This window comes from Ochotona curzoniae, unplaced genomic scaffold (genome assembly GCF_017591425.1).
Source record: "Ochotona curzoniae isolate NIBS_2020 unplaced genomic scaffold, NIBS_Ocur_1.0 contig_430, whole genome shotgun sequence".
NCBI classification, from domain to species: domain Eukaryota; kingdom Metazoa; phylum Chordata; class Mammalia; order Lagomorpha; family Ochotonidae; genus Ochotona; species Ochotona curzoniae.
In genome coordinates this window covers 19938708-19957823 of record NW_024466219.1, presented here as the reverse complement: position 1 = coordinate 19957823, position 19116 = coordinate 19938708, and positions in this window count along the sequence as shown.

The following is a 19116-nucleotide window of genomic DNA, read 5'->3' as shown; positions in this document are numbered from 1 at the left end:
AATAAGGAGTTTAAAAAATGGGCAGCAAAGCTCCTAGTTGGTGCAATGACGTCACCTTTGTGTTCCCACATCCCACCCCTTCTTCTTTTACCTTTGATGAAACTGAAACCAAATGAGGTCAAGTAACTTATCTAACTAAGGCCCGGCACCCACAAAGCTGACTTCCTTTTGAACTGCCTTGTGTGGAATTTAGAGGTGAAGCTATCTGGGGAGTTTGGGGGCATTGGAAGGGAGGGTTTGGCATCCTACGAGCTCAGTCTCTCTCTGAATGTGTGTCCTTGGACGAGGTACCAGGCGCTCTGACTTCACACCTCTATCTTGAGAGTGGCAGTGAAGAACCTTGTCCTCGAGGCTGATACTCGACTTAATCACCGTGAGCACCAGTGACCTGGCACACAGTAGCTGCTTGACCCATGACTGCAGCCAGTCCATGTGGTGGAGGAGCAGTCACCGTGACACCACGTCATGAGGCTTGCCCTGCTGGGAGCTGGAGAGACTTTGGACAACTGGGTGACTTGGCGGAAGGAATGTGGGCTAAAGACAAGATGAGGCAACTGTCTTATGTTCCTGGTGGTATTAAAATGCAGAGGAAGGCATAGAACCCAGATGATGTGTGTGTCTGTGTAAGTGTGTGTGTGTGTGTGTGTGTGTGTAATGGGTGGGGCCAGCAAAAGCATGTAAGACTTCTAGAATCTGAAGAATGAATCTACTTTCTGCATTCAGAAAGAAATGATTTAACCTACTGATAAAGACCCAGAGACTAGGGAGAGAGGGTTTGGAACTGTGTGTGTATGTGTAAGAGAAATATGTCCTTAATTCCTTTCCAATAAAAATAAATAAATCTTAAAAAAAAAAAAAAAGTATGTCCTTGAACCTAAATGTTTAGGAGCCACGGAATACAGCCCTGCTAACACCTGCCAAGTACAGTCAGGAAATGATGGACTTTGCTTCAATTGATTCATGTCTGGTCAAAAGTAATCGCCTCAGTGTTTGCTAGAAAACCTTTGACATCATTAAAGGCCCCTGGCAGTGGACTAGGTGGCACAGGACTAGGTTCTTCAACTAGGTGGGGGCTGGGGTGCAATGGGTTAAGCTGCTGCTTGGGATGCCCTTATGAGAGAGGCTGGGTTTGAGTCCTGTCCCAGATCCCGCTGCCTGCTAATGCGCACCTGGGGAGGCCATTTATGATGCAGGCATCCCATATCTGAGCACCCATGCTTTGCTACCAGCTCCCTGGTAATGCTCCTGGGCAGCACTGGAGGCTGGCCCTGTCAGCCATATGGGAGACCAGACGAAGTTGTGGGCCGCTGACTCCAGCCTGGCCCAGCCTCAGCCATTGCCATTGCCACCGTTTGTCAAGTGAACTAGGGGATGGAAGACTTCTTCCTCCACTTCCACTTCTGCTTGTTTACTTTCTGTTAACTCTGCCTTTTACATAAAAGTAAGCAAACTTTTAAGAAGTGTTTGAGGCAACTCGAAAGCTAAATGAGTGAGCAGAAAGAATCTTATCGGTGATATCGAATGTAAAACCAACCCTCTGGGTCACTCTTCAGAACTGTCGCTGTCGCTAGAGCTGGAGTTGCATTTTGCTTTTTGCTTTTTTTTTTTTTTTTTTCTTTTTAAAAGACTTATTGGGCCCCGGCGCGGTGGCGCAAGTGGTTAAGGTCCTCGCCTTGCACGCCCGGGATCCCATATGGGCGCTGGTTCTATCCCGGCGGCCCCGCTTCCCATCCAGCTCCCTGCCTGTGGCCTGGGAAGGCAGTCAAGGATGGCCCAAAGCTTTGGGAACCTGCACCCGCGTGGGAGACCCGGAAGAGGCTCCTGGCTTCGGATCGGCATAGTATCAGCCATTGCACTCACTTGGGGAGTGAATCATTGGATGGAAGATCTTCCTCTCTTTCTCTCCTCTCTGTATATCTGCCTTTCCAATAAAAAAATAATAAAAATAAATCTTAAAAAAAAAAGACTTATTTATTTTTATTGCAAAGTCAGATATATAGTGAGGAGGAGAGACAGAGAGGAAGATTTTCCTTCCATTTATTCACTTCCCAAGTGACCTCAACAGCTGAAGCTGTGCCAGGAGCCAGGAACTTCCTCCAGGTCTCCCACATAGGTGCAGGGTCCCAAGGCATTGGGCCATCCTCAACTGCCTTCCCAGGTCACAAGCAGGGAGCTGGATGGGAAGCAGGGCTGTCGAGATACGAACCGGCACCCATATGGGATCCTGGCACATGTAAGGTGAGGACTTTAGCTGCTAGGCCACCAGGCCAGGCCCAAGATTTACTTATTTTTATTGGAAAGTCAGATATACAGAGAGAAAGAAAGACAAAGATCTCCCATCTGCTGGTTCACCCCCCAAATGGCTGCAATGGCCTGAGCTGAGCTGATCTGATGTTAGGAACCAGGAGCCTCCTCCATGTCTCCCATGAGGGTGCAGGGTCCCAGGGACTTGGGCCATCCTCTGTTGCCTTCTGAGGCCACAAGCATGGAGATAAATGGCAAGTGGAGCAGCCAGAACATGAACAGGTGCCCATATGGTATCCTGGCACTTGCAAGGAGAGGATTAGCTAGTTGAGCCATTGTGCCAGGCCCACTGGGTTTTGTGCGTGATACCCGTGTGGTGTCTGCCATATTGTAGGTCCTATCAATGAGCCCTGCCTGAGTGACTCTTTGCTCTCGTCCACTGCTCAGGACATGGACTGACGCTCACTCACACTGGTCCATGGCCCACTGTGGCTGAGAAAGATCGGTGGAAGTAGAACTTGGGACATCATCAGGAACTGGGTCATTTGTGAAATAAACAAATACAATGTGGACATGTGGCCATATGGTCTAGGAAGGAGAACTGAGAACAGAAAGTTCCAGAAAGAATAGGCTAGGGGCCGAGAGGTAGCGAGTCATTCTGCAAAGGGAAATCCTTGGGGAAAGTGCCTGTGCCAGCCTGTGGCAAGAAACCTCCATCCCACAGGCCAAACCCTTAGCTTCAACCTCCCTGCCATGCGCCCCACGGCTAGCCGCCTGCAATAGCTCCCCTCGGATGAGGGTGAGGGGTCTGGGTTTCCCTCCCAAGAAGAAGAACCTAGGATGCTGAGGTCAGTCAGGACCCTATAAGGGAAAGGAGAGAGCCAGAGTCAGGACTAGGATGCTTCAAGGGCCAATCTAACATAACCTAGAACACTCCTAACATTAGTGTATGTGTGATGGGGAGGGCTTCCGTCCCCTGCTTTTGGAGAGAAGTCAGGCCTGATTGGGCAACACTTCACTGTGCTTGCAGAGCCATGCTCCAACCTGCTTCCTGGACATTTGAGGACCTGGGAGACATTCGAGGACCTGGGTGACATGGGGAGCTGGGACCAGATCTACCCAACAGGGTGACTCACGAGCACCTAATGGCTGCTGACTCACACATACACATTTTGAGCGCCTCACCGAGAATCCAACTAAGCATTGACATCACAATGGGTCTCTCTCCTGCCTGGCACATGCAAAGCTGGACACCTCTTTTCAGCCTGCTCGTTCTGTCAGAGTGTTTCCTGGTTCCATGCCACGTGGGGCCACCTACACAGTTGAGCCAAGGAGGAAAGCAACAATCTCCTTTGACACACACTTTCTCCCACCTTCCTCCCTGCCCCCATAGCCAATCTGCTACCAAAGTTCTGCTTATTTTGTTGCCTAAATGCAACTCCACTCCCTCTTTTGCTGCATCCTGTATCAACACCCCATGGCAAGCCAAGCCCACCTGTCATATCTTGACTGTCGCCACTGGTCTTTCTGTCATGCCCAAATCCTCCTGGGGCCTATGCAATGCATTCCTCCCAACGCACTGCGTGCTCTTGACAGAACACAAATGTAGTCCCATTGCACATGTGCTGGGGGAACCTCCATGGCTCCCACGTGTCCTGAGGATAAAGACAAGGTTTACCACTGTGACGTCTAGGGCTCTGCACCATTTGGCCCCCACACTGCCACTGGCTCTCACGTTGTACATGATGCCGCCTTTCACCTCCCAGCCACACTGGTCCTCTCTTTCTTCCTCCCTCCCATCTCTGCGGCCACAGTGCCTTTGCCTATAATGTTTTCCTCCTGGCTTGGCCGTCAGATTCCAGCTCAACCCTCATCTCCACAGGAATGCCCACCTCTGTGGCTAGGCCCAGTCTCCTAGGTTCTGCTCTTACGGCACCTGCTACAGCTCATGACTTAGCCTGGTTAGGGCGGGATTTGGTGAATGACTCAGCCTGTGGGAGAGTGAAGCACATGTCTGGTTTGCTCATCACACCTTGAGCACATGGCACAGCACCTGATGTGTGGGAGGTGCTTCTTGCTTACTGGACGAGAGGAGGAATGGAGGCCCCACTTTTTAACTACTCCTTCTATGGGTGACCTAGGGAGAACAGTTGTCATCTCTATCACAGGTAGCCTCATATGTTAGGGACACACATGAGCTGGGTGGTCTCTGGTGATTTCCTCCGTGCGTTCCTAGACAGGATCAATTTGTATGGAGGAGTGTGGAGAGCCACAGACCACAGGGAGCTGCATGGGGTGTCCCCTCTGAGAAAAAGGAACATTAGGGAATACATGTGACCTTCCTCCTGTTTATTCTTTTTTTTTTTCAAGATTTTCTTGCCTTTTAATTTAAAGATAGATTTACAGAGAAGAAAGGAGGAAAAGAAAGAGAGAGACCTTGCATATGCGATTATTACCCTAAATGGCTGTAACAGACAGAGCTAAGTTTAAGGCAGGTTGGTGTTAGGTCAGTACATAGCTGGTGGTGTTTGGGGTGAGGACTTCCCTGGCCCCCACTTTCTGGATTTTGTTTATACTGGCCTGGAGAAGAGGAATAGTCAACATTTAACACAAGAATAGATTCATGAACAAGCACCTGTCAGCGGAGGTAACTCCCGGGGACGCCCCAGTTACTGTTAGTTCCACTTCCAGCTGGAGAGCTGGAGAGCGGAAATGCTGTGCTGGGGCTGGCATTGTAGCATGGTGATGGTGGCATCCCACAAGAGCTCCAATCTGAGTCCTGGCTGCTCCGCTTTGGATCCAGCTCCCTGCTAATGTGCCAAGGAAAGCAGCAAAAGATGGCTCAAGTGCCTGGACTCCTGCCACCCACATGGGGAGCCTGGGTGGAGCTCCTGGCTCCTGGCTTCAGCATGGTTTAGCCCTGGCTATTATGGCTGTTTAAGGAGTGAACCAAGAGGTGGAAGCTTGCTTTCTCTCTTTCTCTAGTCTCTCTCTCTCTTTTTTAAATCAGTACACCAGCTGGCACCAGAACCCTGCTCTCTCCACACCCACCACCACCCCAGGTCTGCACTAAAGCCCACTGCTATTTCTTCTTCCACCTGCACCCTAACAACTACTCCTGGGGTTGCGAGAGATCGGATGGGGCGAGGCCCTGGGATCACTGCTCTGGGCTGAGGACACATCAGGTTCTGGCTGCTATGAGCCCTGTCCACACATCACTAGGCACAGACAGCACCTGGGACCAGGCTGCCCAGGGTAGTGACTGCAGTTGAAGAGAAGCCTGGAAGGTGGGCCACGGGCAGTAACCTTTGACCCACGGGCAAACGGGTACCAAATGAAATGTGAAGTGACACCCCGTCCCACCCCCCCAGCCACATGGCTATGAATTCCCTGGGGACCAGAAGAGGGCAGATGCCCAAACCTCCACCAGGGTTAACAGCACAGAGCTCTGGGAAGGCACCTGCTGCCCTGGGCCCTCTGGGGCACTACCCACCCCCTCCCTGGCTGCTGCCCCGTTACCCAGGGGGTTAATGATTAACGCCTCTTGTGGCAGGAGGAGAGTGGGGCGCGTGGGCCTGCCAGCAGGGGCTGTACTGGTGAGAGTTGGGGGAGAGGGGGAACGGCCTCACGCCGGGCTCCTGGTGGCGCCTGGGCTGGGGAGGCAGGTGGCAAGGAGGGCTTTCTGATCCTCCCTCGGCGCCCTTATCCCCTGCCCTTTTTGGGTGTTCGGTGTGCCTGCAGGTTCCTGTGGTGACGGGTCCCGTCTCGAGCGCTTACAAGAGAGGATCTGAGTGGGGCTGGACCTTCCCCGAAATGAGCTCGAATTTGCCTATATCCAGGGTCACTGAACACGCGGGATTCCTCTGCCCGCCCCCCCACCCCACCCCTGCCAGCCGCTGGCTCCATCCCGAGGCGGTCCCAGCTGGTGTGGGGGCGGCCAGGGTTCCCTCCAGTCCCCACCACCACAAGATGTCGCCGCAGCTCACGGTTAGAGGACAGCGGGTAAGCCCGGCGCCTGAGCCAAAGTGCAAGTGACTCCTACAATTCTCCGGAGCAGGTGGCCAAAGCAACTGCCGTACGTCTGGAATGCCAGCGCTGATGCCTGGCTGGGCAGTGATGCCGCGGGAATTACACAGCTGGCTCGGGGTCCCACCTGCACGCTCCTGCTCCAGTTGGGGCTACACAGAGCTGCCTCCAGTAAGGCCGGTTTCCGAGACCCCCTACTGGGTGGGAAGCAGCGGGGCAGCAGCCTGGTTGTCGTCTGGAGTTTATCCCTTAACGTCTCTGCTGTGGATACGCAGAGTGGTTTCCTTGAGCAATGAAGACAACAAAATACCGTTCAGAGCAGTATGCTTGGAGACAATGAGTTCACCACCCTCCCCTCTAGAAGATGATCCTGGGATCCAGAGAAACAAATGTGCTTGCCCCACCCCCATAAGTACCATAATATCCCTGAGAAGTTGGGATGAGGCTGGAGCCTCCGGGCCAGCAGGCAGGTTCCTATCCTGGCCCCGGTTCCCTGCACCACGCCCCCCATCCCCACACCCAGGACCCTGCCTGTCATCCAGGGGTCCCCGCTTGTGATAGCTTAGCAGCTGTTTCCATCTCAGTAGCCTGGGACTCATGGAGCTGTCCAGAGAGGCTTGGCTGGACCTCCTGGGTAGCTTTCATGCCAAGGCCCACACTGCCTACCTGTGCTCAGCTGTGACTCACACACAGAGCCGAGGCCCCGAGCCCTGGCCAGGGCCCTCGCTGGCATCGGGAGTGTAGTGCAGACACAAGCAATGCTTCTCAGAAGCTGGACTTGGAGTAAGTTCCACTGATGGGCCTTATCTGGTCACTGGGAGTTGTCTATGAACTTGTTTTAAAGGTTTATCTACTTATTGGAAGGCAGAGAAACAGAGAAAGGAAGAAATCCTCCATCTACTAGATCACTCTGCAAGTGCCTATGACTGCCATGACTGGGCCAGGACAATGCCAGATCATCTGCATTGGTGGCAGGGGCCCAAGAGTTTGAGCCACTTTCTGCTGCTTTCCCAGGTGCATTAGCAGGAAGCTGGATTGGGAGTGGAGAAGCTAGGACTAGAACCAGTGCCCGTATAGGAGGCTTAGCCTACTGTACCACAGCACCGAAGACCAAAAGATTTATTTAATTATTTATTTGAAAGGCAGAGTTACAGCTGAGAGAGAGAGAGGAGAGAGCTCCCATTCGTTGGTTCACTCCCCAGATGGCTGCAGTGGCTGAAGCCAGAAGCCAGGAGATTCCTCCAAGCCACCTACATGGGCACAGGGACCCAAGGAATTGGGTCATCCTTCACTGCTTTCCCAGATCAGTAACAGAGAGCTGGATCAGAAGGGGAGAAGCCAGGACTAGAACCAGTGCCCCACAGGTTGCTGACGACAGGCGGAGTCTTAACTTGCTGCATCGTGGTGTTAGCACCTCATTTTTAAAAAGCGGATTTATTTATTTTTATTGCAAAGTCAGTTATACAGAGAGGAGGAGGAGAGACAGAGAGGAAGATCTTCCGTCCGATGATTCACTTCCCAAGTGACCACAATGGCTGGTAATGCGCCGATCCAAAGCCAGGAACCAGGAGCTCTTCTGTGTCTCCCACATGGGTGCAGGGTCCCAAAGCTTTGGGCCATCCTCGACTGCTTTCCCAGGCCACAAGCAGGGAGCTGGATGGGAAGTGGGGCTGCCGGGATTAGAACCGGCGACCATATGGGATCCCAGTGTGTTCAAGGTGAGGACTTTAGCCACTAGGCCACACTGCCAGCCCCCGCCCCCCCCCCCCTTTTTTTTTAAAGAAGCAAGCAAGCACTTTCTATTTTAGAGGAATATAGGAAAGTCATTTGGATTTCCATCTTCTTCATTCATGGTTGATTTGAATTCAGCTCTGCCCTAGAGCCTCTGTCCAGAGGAAGGCCCAACACCTTTGCCTCCAACTGCCCCTTCCAGAGGTGTGTGAGCTATGGACATAACCTTACCATGACCTGAGCCCCCCAAAAGGACAGAGCCATCATGCTCACCTAAACCAACAATTGTGCTGTCTGCCTTGCTCTGTCCAAACAGCAGCATCCCCGGGGACCAGAGGCTCAATCACCCCGCCCAGGCCTTAGGCCCAGCCTGGTTAGCGAGCATCCAGCCATGGAGTTGCACATTGATCAAGACCATGAACATGGGTAATGCTCAGCAGGAAATAAGCCCCAGGCACTAAGAGAAGTACATGGCCATAGGGAAGGGCTGTGACCCTCATGCAGAAAGGCCCAGGCTCAGGTTGGTGTGGCCCCACATGGCTCCACCTCCTGGTGCTCACCCCTGGGCTCTGCAGGTGAGGGTCTCTTCTCTGGGGCAAGCACACAGAGGGGCCTTCTGTCAGCAGCATATCCAGACAAAGGAGCAATGCTCACGGACCATACCTCAGGGCAGGAGGACCAAGCGAGTGTGGCGATGAGACGTTAGCAGGGAGTCTGGTCAAGAAGGATAGGGGAGTTTTAATAATTTACACTTTTTCTTTTCATTTGAAAATTTTTTTTAAAGATATATTTATTTTGGGGGCTGAAACCGTGGCTCAGTTGCTAATCCTTTGCCTGCAAGTGCCAGAATCCTTTTTGGGCAGCAGTTTGTGTCCTGGCTGTTCCACTTCGCATCCAGTTCCCTGCTGGTGGCCTGGGAAAGCAGGGGAGTATGGCCCAAGTCTTTGGACTCCTGCACCCATGTGGGGGACTTGGAATAAGTTCCTGGCTCCTGGCTTTGGATTAACTCAGCTCCAGTGGTTGCGGCCTTTTGGGGAGTGAATGAATGATCTTTCTCTTTGTCCCTCCTGCTTTCTACAAATTTGCCTTTCCAATAAAAATAAATAGATTTTTAAAAATTGAGCAAGCAAAGGCCATACAAGATAATATGCAGTGTGGTTATATTTATATGAGTTTCTAGAACTGGTACAACCAATTTATGATGATGGAAGTCAGAATTGTGCGATTATTAAAGTGCAGAAAACATGCTGAAAATACATGCACTCCACCACGTATATGGCAGGTCTCAATTAAAAAGGAAATGGGGAACATGCATCCAATAGGAAAACATGGCTAGAATTGGGTCCTTGAAAAGAACAGAAGAGGGCTTGGCATGGTAGCGTAGCGGTTAAAGTCCTCGCCTTGAACGTGCCAGGATCCCATATGGGCACCATTCTAATCCCAGTGGCTCCACTTCCCATCCAGCTCCCTGCTTGTGGCCTGGGAAGGCAGTCGAGGACGGCCCAAAGCTTTGGGACCCTGCACCCGCGTGGGAGACCCGGAAGAGGCTTCTGGCTTCGGATCGGCTCAGCTCAGCGGTTGTAGCCGCTTGGGGAGTGAATCATCGGGCGGGAGATCTTCCTCTCTGTCTCTCCTCCTATCTTTATATCTGATTTTGCAATTAAAAAATTAAATAAAATAAATCTTTAAAAAATAAAAACGAAACAACAAACCTCTGTTAATAATGATCATGACAGGTCTCCTACCAAACTGACAGCCCATATCAGAAATTTAAACACATTCCTAGATAAAGCTGAAGATAATAAAAGATTGCTGGTTTTATGCACTTGTGTTATATGTTATAAATTACAATAAAATATTTTGTTTAGGTGGAGAAGAGAGCAGGACAAAGGAACAATAACGGTAAAGTGACAATGATACAGCCACGGGGGAGTTTGGGCAGCCAGTGCGAGAAAGGACTGTGTGTGACAAGTCAGTGTGCTGTGGCCTGGTGGCTGGGAACCTCAGGGTTGTTAACTGTCTGGTGTGCTGTGCTAGGTGCTTGGGGAACAACTATGATACAGGCAAGATGTGAGCTGGCATTCCAGAGCAGATGAAGACAAACACCACACGTGCCGCAGTTTGCGGACAATGCGATGAGAAGATCAACTTCTCTTGGTGCAAAGGATCTTGAAATCGAGGTGGACAATGGGTCTTCACAAAAATCCTGGAAAATCCCTACTGTGAGAAAACGTTGTATGGATTTCAAAATTCTTCACACCAAAGGAGCTTATCTTTTACTCTCATGATTTGGAATGTATCTATAATACCTATCCATTATTTGGTAGCTATCTATAATAAATAGGACCAAAGAGAGATGAGTAATAATACACAAATAGCAATTTTAGATGATGGTGTTAGGAAGAAAATAAGATGTGAGGATAAAGATGTTTGGGAGGCAGATGGCAGAGGGGTCCTGGATTAGGGGGACAAACCAGGCCCCTCAGGGAGATGGCTTCTTCCCTGTGTTGTATAGGGAGCCTGGGACAGGCTAGTGATATCCTGGGTTACAGAGGCAGTAAGAGCAGAGGCCCTCAGGCAGAGCCCATCATGGTACATCATAGCAAAGGCAGGAGACAGAGAAACTCCTGGAGCCCAAGAGGGAGCCAGCAGGTGCAGCTCCCTGGCAGTCCAAACTCAAGCAAATGCATCCTTCCTCCCCAAGCTCCCCTCTGGGTCTAGGCTACAACCCTAGAGAACCCCTCCTTGGAACAAGGTTTTATATGTCCTGAAAGCCTCATAAGTCTTGACTTGGAAGAGGGGCCTGGGTGCCTTCTCATCTCCTCCCTTAAGTCCTTGGGGCCAGATTCTGGCCCAGGGCTCCAGCTTGGTAGGGAGTGTCTTGTTGGAACAAGGCTGGAACAGAGGGAGGCAGGGCTGCTCGCCCTGCTCTGAAGCCCGGGACTACAGTGGCAGAGTTCCCATCTGCACCCGGCGTCTTGTGCTCTGTGACTGCTGGAACAGCACAAGGGCATTCTTAATTTTGGGTCCCAGCTTGGCTGGCTCCTGGTTGAGAGGCTCTCGGGCTGCCCTCAGTGTCAGCTGGGGTGTGTCCTGGAAGCAGCTAGACTGTGAGACAGTCAGCTTCGCAGCTCAGCGAGGGACCAACAGGATTTACTTCCTAGAGGTGGTGGCTCTGCTGCTGCTTTATAACCAAGTTCTATTTATTTGAGTAACAGAGTGACACAGAGAGAGAGAGAGCATCTTCATCTGCTGGTTGACTCCCCAAATAGCTGCAACAGCCAGGGTTGGGCCAGGCTGCAGCCGAGAGCCAGGAGTTCCAGCTGTATCTCCCATGTGGCTAACAGTAGCCCAAGGACTGGGATCGCCTTCCCTTTCTTTCCTAGGTGCATTAGCGGGAAGCTGAATTAGAAGCAGAGCAGCTAGCACTCAAATCAGGCAGAACAGCCAGGACTCAAACCAGCGCTCTGATGAGAGATACTGGCATGGCAAGTGGAGGGTTAACCTACTGTGCCTCAACAGAGGTCCCGCACCCCGGCTTCTTGAGCTGGCTGGAGGCAGGAAGCCACTACCAGCTCCACATTGCTTTTTGTTTGTCTTGACACAAACAAAAAGGTGCAGTACCATGTGAGGTTTCAACATACGCATACGCATGCGGTGTTCTCATCAGGGCCAGCACAGCTGTCTCCAAAAGCACTTACCACTATTTCCATGTGAGAGAACATTGAAAATCCCTTCTTCTAGCCATTTTTTGGGAATACACAAGTACAGTGCATTGGTGTCCACTACAGTCACCCTACTGTACAACGGAACGTGAGAGCTTCTCTCCTGCCTGCCCCTCTGTGCCCTGTCCACATCTTCGAGAGAACACACGCAGTCCCTTCCTGGATGCCACCCCCACACCGCTGGCCACTTATCCTCCCAGCAAGCAGAGTGCACAGGGTGGGCAGGCTAACACTGCGAGGGCTCACATGACAAGGTAACCCAGGAAGGGAGCTGCAAAGTACCCCCACAGTATGCGCTCACCCCCAAACTGTTAAATGCCATCACAAAATGGAGTCACTTTGGTTCAGGCCTGTTCTTTAGGCTTCTGTACAAGATGCTTTGCCAGCTTCCTGGTTTGGGGGCTAAATCATAGGTGTAACATACCCTGGCAGTAGCCGTCGGTTTCATGAATTAATATTGTAAGGTTTACTTCACCCGTTGTTCTCATGGCTGCTTCTTGTGGCTGCCCAACTCACCTGGTTCCCATTGCTACATAACTCACTCTTTCTAGAAAAACTCAGGTAACCCTCACCTCAGGGTCACTCTGAAGGAAAGAAGAGCTGACCCCAGCCAGTTGGTCTGCTTACCTGCCTCCTCGATAAATTGTGGTGTTTTGCAGAGCTGTCTAGGCTGCACTCCCCTGGAGAGGCTTGGGTTGGATGCAACAAGAACATTTGCTTGCCAGACCACAGGCAACAGAACCCTCCAGGCTAAGAAATCACGGGGCCTTGACCTTGCCACCAGCCTTGTCTTGGAAGCGCGCCTGGCTGTTTGCCAGGCAATGGGCTAGGTTTTTCTTACACATTTCTGACCAGACTTGAACTCAGCATCTCTTCCAAGAAGCTTTGAATCCTATTGGAGTGAGTGGCCTTGCAAGAGCACAGCCTGGCTCTCAACACCCTTTTTTTTTTTTTTAAAGCCTTTTACTTATTTTTATTGGAAAATCAGATTACAGAGAGAAGGAGGGACAAAGCGGACGATCTTCTGTCCATTCATTCACTCTCCAAGTGGCCGCAACAGCTGCAGCAAGCTGATCTGAAACCAGGAGCCCAGAGCCTCTTCCAGGTCTCCCACGCAAGAACAGGGTCCCAAGGCTTTGGGCCATCCTTGAGTGCTTTCCCAGGTCAGAAGCAGGGAGCTGGATGGAAAGCAGTGCTGCCAGGACATGAACCGGCACCCATATGGGATCCTGGTGCATGTTAGGTGAGGACTTTAGCTGCTAGGCTACCATGCTGGGCCCTCAGCATCCATTTTTAGAGAGCCAATTTGACCTCATAACGCATGAATGACACCGTGTAAGTGGAGGCTGGATATTTGATACAGTAGGTAAGACACCACTTGAGACGCCCACCTCTCATATCAAGGTACCTGGGCTCAGGACCTGCTTCCAGTTCCTGCTTCCTGGGAGTGCACACCATGGGATGGAGTTCCCATGCGCTAGAACACAAGAATGTCTATCTCCTGTGTGAGGGTTGCTTAGCATGCACCCACGTCTTTGAGAGGCTGCCTGAAGGCCCTCATTGGGGACCCCAATGACATGGCAGTCATTCATCAGACCTGCCTGAAGAGTGTAGGCCAGGTATTGCAGGCAGGTAGGGAATGAAACAACAATGGAAGATCTCTTTCTCTTTGCCTTTTAAATAATTAAATAATAAACTGCATAGGGAAATCACATCATTAGATCATGTAGTGTGATGCAACCAGCCATTTCGGGAAGACGCTATCTATGAACAATTGTTAATTTAATACCAGTGCATCTAGAAATAAAAAAAAACAAGAAGTGGGAGAAGTCTACCAGGGCACTTGAGCAGTGAACCCATCAGGTCAGAGTGGCTGCTGGCTGCTTTCCCTCTCAGCTGGCACCCGGTGCCCCGATGTTTGGCTGGCTGGCAAAGGAGATGAGGAGGCAGGTGACTCTTGTTACCATGGCTGCCAGCTCAGTGTCCCTGGTTACTGAGGGCAGGGCAGGAGGAGTCCAGTTGGGCAGTGGGTGCAAACTCATTTGTCAGCTCTTCAGCAGTGCCTCCCTGGCACCTAATTGGTGCCTAAGTACACACGTATCTCAGGGGTCAGCAGAGGATTCTAAGTGTGCGTGCTATTGACCCTGCCCTGCCCCCAGTTGCTCAAAGGAGCTGAGGTGGCTGACCTGGCCTCCATGGATGAAGGTCAAGGCCAAGCATAGAGGCAGGCAGTGAAGGTTGGACAGTAGCCTAGGAGGCTGTACCCTGAGTCCACGCCAGCCTGGCTCGGGCAGCCTATGGGGCAGTTGCCTAGGCAATGGGACTCCAGTGCTTAGGGATAAGGGATGGCTGCATTGCTTTGAAGAGTGGGAATGAGGCCGGGCCAAGGTTCAGATGCCACAGCAGCCTGCTCCTTCCTGTCTTCCATCAGCCTGAGGCACGTGTCCCCACCAGCTGTCCCTGAGTCCCAGGCCATGGTCGGGGGCCCTGGGGTACCATGAAAGGTCCGAACTCAGCCCGATTTAGTTAGCTCTAAAACAGCTGCCCTTTTGACAACATGGGGGCACTGACGGGGATGCTGAAAGAGCAAAGAGGGTGGAGGCTCCCTAGTGGCAAGAGCTAGGGGTCTAGGGGCAAGAGACCCTCTGTTCTGGTTTCACCTGTTTGTCTCATCCCAGACACTGGGTATGTCTGCACCTCACAAGGAACTGTGCTGAAGCTGGGAACTCTAGCACAATCCGCCCAGTCCCTCCAACCCCAGAGCCGGCAAGTCCCCACAGGCGTGAAGCAGCCGGTAGGGGGCATCCCCAAGCAGAGTCCATAGCCCTGCACTGTCACGTGGGCCTGCACAGGCTGACTAGGGCGACTGGGTTATGAGCCAAGGATAAGGGCAGGACTTGCAAGAAGGCCAAGTCTTACCAACCCCCTAGAACCCCCAGGCTGGGGCCGCGAGGCGGCATTTCTCCATCTGTGGAACAAAGCCTCCAGTGTCTCAGGGTTTAGCCTGAGAATTTGGTTATGGGTATGAGCAGCGAGGCTTCTGGGTAGAACAAGATGGGGGTCTGGCTGCAGCCTGTCAGCAGCCTGCCCCAGGTCTGCTTTGGGGGCATGCTGGTGTTCCACTGGCCCAGGCAGAGGCTGGGGGTGGGGTGCAGCTGTCTCACACCTCCCACACACATACATCCCTATACTTCCACTGACTTCCCCTGTGAGCGAGGGTCTTTGTCACTTGGGTGGAGCCTGAGCAGTGGGGGCAGGGACACATCTCTCTAACTGTTGTTGGGTGATGGGCTACTCATTGCAGGGTAGAGAGCACCATGCCAGAGAGACCTGCATGGCTAAACTTCCACTAAGAGATATTTCCCAACTTTAAATTCCAGAAGGGCCTTTGTGCCCCCAGATTTAATAGTTAAGAGTGCTCCGTTTGGCCTGTTAAGTACACCAAGGAGTGGCTAAGATGCCTGCATCCCATGTCAGAGTGTCAGGGCTCAGGTTCCAGCTCTGCTTCCGATTCCAGCTTCCTGCGAATGCACACCCTGGGAGGCAGTAGGGGAGGGTTCAGGTAGCTGAGTCCCTGCCACACATGTGCGAGACCCCCTTGGTTCTGGCCCAGCACTGACTGCTGCCCGGTGTTTAGGACTCAAAGTAGCAAATGAGAGATGTCACAGTCTGTCTCTTTGCCTTCACGCACGCACGCGCTCGCGCGCACACACACACATACACTTTTTGAGTAAAAAAGCAAAAAAGCAAGATCTCTCTCTCAGTCTATTTTTTTTCTTCAAAGATTTATTTATTTATTTATTTGAAAGTCAAATTCACAGGCAGAGGAATATTTTATTGGCTGACTTACTCCTCAGATGGTTGCAACTGCCAGAACTGAGCCGGACTGAATCCAGGAGTCAGGAGCTTCTTCAGAATCCCCCATATAAGTGCAGGGGCCCAAGTATTTGGGCCATCTTCTACTGCTTTCCCAGGCACATTAGCAGGGAGCTGGTTGGGAAGTGGAACAACCAGGATATGAGTGGTGCCCTCATGTCATACTATGTCACAGTTCTGGCCTCCCTCTCTCTGCTTTTCAAATAAATAATATAAATACATGAAAAATGCTAATGAACAGTTCATGTTTCAGGTTCTCCTTTCCCAAAGGCTTATTTCCTGAACCTAGCTTCTACTTCAGAAAGTCAAGCAGGGCTTCCTACACTGGAGCCCGCCTTGCAGAGAGGAAAGGAGGGCATCTAGGGATGTGGCAGAGCAGATGGGACGGTGTCTGTCTCTGGCCCCCATCCTCAGCACGAGGAGCCGTGTACCTGGGAGCCGGAAGCTCTGTCCACAGCAGGTGTGTGGAGGCCCTATTTAGGTGAGCACTGGTTGGGCGGGAGGATTCCCAGGGTTATCTAGGAGCACAGCTCTCGCCTCATGCGGGTCTTCACCTGCTGCCTGTGTCTCCATCCACAGAAAGGCAGCTCTGGGAAAGAGGATTAGGTGGGTCGCCTGGCAACCAGAGCTGGCCTCACCTCCCCCAGGACTTACATACACACCCCACAAACACCAGCTCAGGCTCCAGTCCTTTCTCTTGTCTGTGATGTTTTCTCTCCAAGAAACTTCTCAGGGGTGGAAAGTGCATTCAAAGAGGAGGGCAGGGAGAGCTGTGGAGGGTCGTCTTTCATCTCTGCCCTGCCCACCTTAGTGCCTTTCCGGAAATGCTTCTGCTTCAGGCGCTCTCATTCCTGGCCAGCAGGATCCCAGCTACAACCACTACCACGGTGTGCTCCAGCAGGGGCTGACCCCAGAAAGCCAGGTAAGAGGGAAGCATGGGCAGCGACTCTTCAGGAGCCCAGGCTAGGCTGGGTTAGCCCTGCTCGTCGCCTGGACCTGGGAGGGCTGGCAGGCCAGGAGCTAGGGAGTACCTGGGGCCAGGGAAGCTTCTTCAGGCCTCATTAGGTGGGCCCTGTAGGGTCCTTGACATCACAAGCTGCTCTTTGTTCATGAACTTCTGAGAAGCCAAGGCTTCCGTCTACTTGGGGACCAATAAGACCCTCAGGGACGAACCAGGCTCCAGCATCCGTTGTAGTGCAGGAAGAAGGAAAGGGAGCCCTAAGCTGCGACTCTGTCATTGGTTTGAGAACCACAGTCTGAGCTCCTCTGAGTGACCTGGCCCTGTTAGAGGCAGGGCACAGGGGCAGGGCTGGGCTGCAGCAGCCACCACGATGTGCAGGTGATGGGGGAGGGACATCCCTTTGACTGGTAAGACTGTGACTCTCCAGTAACATGTTGAGGAACACAGCCAGGTCAGGGCTGTGCAGGCTGGAGCTCCAGAAGGAAGGTGTGCCCAGATTTGTGACCCTCCCCCCCCCAGAAAATCAACAGGAGTCTGAAGTCATGCAAGTGCATAAGGGCAGTTTATTCAGGTTAACCTAGGCTCCCCCATTCCCCCGCCCTGCCCAGCCCAGCAGAGCTGGGGGACAGGGGCAGCTGTAACCAAAGCTGCCGCAGAAACAGCAGGACAGGAGGAAAAGAAAGTGAGGTTGAACAGAACAGAGTTCTTATACATTTCAGGCAAATTCAACACAATTACACAGTCATGATTGGTCAATTTATCTCTTAACTTTTGAAAAGAGCAAGTTGGCAGGCTTCTGTTGTTGGGTCTGAAGCAAGCAACTTCCAAAAAGTACAAACTGGTGGGCTATAGGGCAGTGAGCAACTTATCTAACAAGCAAAATAGGGGTCTCCTTCCTGAGGAATGCTCTGTCTGCGTGACCTGCCAGGTGTCACGTACAGACTGCCAGGCCTGGGGTTCACACAGCTCCCAGCCAAGCAAGCAAGGCAGAAATCACAAAAGCAGAAAACACCTAGGTTCTTCACAGCTAGACTGGGACAGCAAGTCTGGGCTGGGACTATGGGATCAGGCTTGGGTTTCTTGGGGACCAGCTGCTCTCACCCCTCCCGATTTCTCCTCTTCATCACAGTGATAAGGACTGCCATTTTTCCATCCATCCATCCATCCATCCATCCATCCATCCACCCATCCATCCATCTTATTAAATGCACCCTCTGTGCCAGCAGATTCAACAGAGTTCACAGCCTAGCCTAGTTGAGCAGGTGGGGGTGGGGAGTGCAGGGAGGGGAGTTGGGAGAGTGATACAATATCGTGTTGTCCTGATGACAGGCTCTGTGCTGGCCCTGGTGACCGTAGAGGTGAGTGCCACTCCAGTGGGGGCAGATGCAGGGAGGAGTGGGTCCTTGCGATGGGTCCTGGGAGGTGAGCAGGGGTGTCAGGCAGCCAAAGGACCCAGATCAGCCCTAGGGGATGTGGGGCAGGGGGTGGGGATGAGTCAGACCAGGCTTGTAGGATTATAGGGTTTCCTTGATGCTGAAGAGAAATAAGGCTGATTTATAACCTGTGAAGTTAGCCGTGGAGCTTGGAAAACAGGGCGGGGAGGAAGATTAGAAAGACAGGGCAGAGTGGGGGGCACCTACTGTGAGGCCTCTTCCCAGCCAGCCCCCCTGCCCAGGGAAACCTGGAGCAGGTGTGGACCAGCCCAGAAGTCACGTAGGCCACTGGGGCAGTCCCATGCAGACACCAGGCTCCCAGCCCAGCTGTTGGAGCCAACTCCACAGGAGGGTGAGGTGAGAGGGGGGTCCCCTGGGTGTGGGTCCCTTTATACAGAAACATCAGCCACTGCAGGCTGCACCTGTCCCTCAGTTGCTGGCTGGTGCTCGGGCAGGGCCTGGTTGCTCATTAGAGGCGCCACCACTCTCATTCCTCCTGTGGGCATCACAGCTTTGCTTCCAACTCCAGTGGCAACCGCACTTCCTCCCCCACCCCTTATTCCCACCACTGAGACACCTGGTGCCTCTCTGTCCCTGACTGCCTGGAGCCAGGGACACCTTGTCCCTTGGGCCCGGGAGGCTTCCTAGTGTGTGTCTAATGAGCCACAGCTGCTGGGGTGTCACCGGGGGCAATGCACAGGACAGGGATGATCAAAAATAGCTCAAAGTGGGGATGTGAGGCAGGAGGGGGAGGATTGAAGAGGAAGTGGTGGAGGAGAGAGAGCGGCTGAGGGAACAAAGAACAGAGGACCTAGGTTGGAAAGATAGTAAGCAGAGAGGGGAGAAGATGGCCTCATCCTGATCCCTGAGTGGATCTGCACCCCCTCTTGAGATGGGGGACCCGGCTGTCCCCAGGCCGGGACCAGAAGCCTGGGTTGAGGCACCAGGCCAGGCAGGTGGAGCTTTCCCTTTTGCGCTCCAGGTCTCCCTGTGGGACTGTGAAAGCTGACCCTGTTCTCTGACGACACAGCGCAGTTCAGTGAACATAAAGGAACCGGGTTCTGTTGAGATTCAGGGGCGGGGGTGGGGAGGGGTGGTCTAGTCCTCTTTGTTCTTCTGT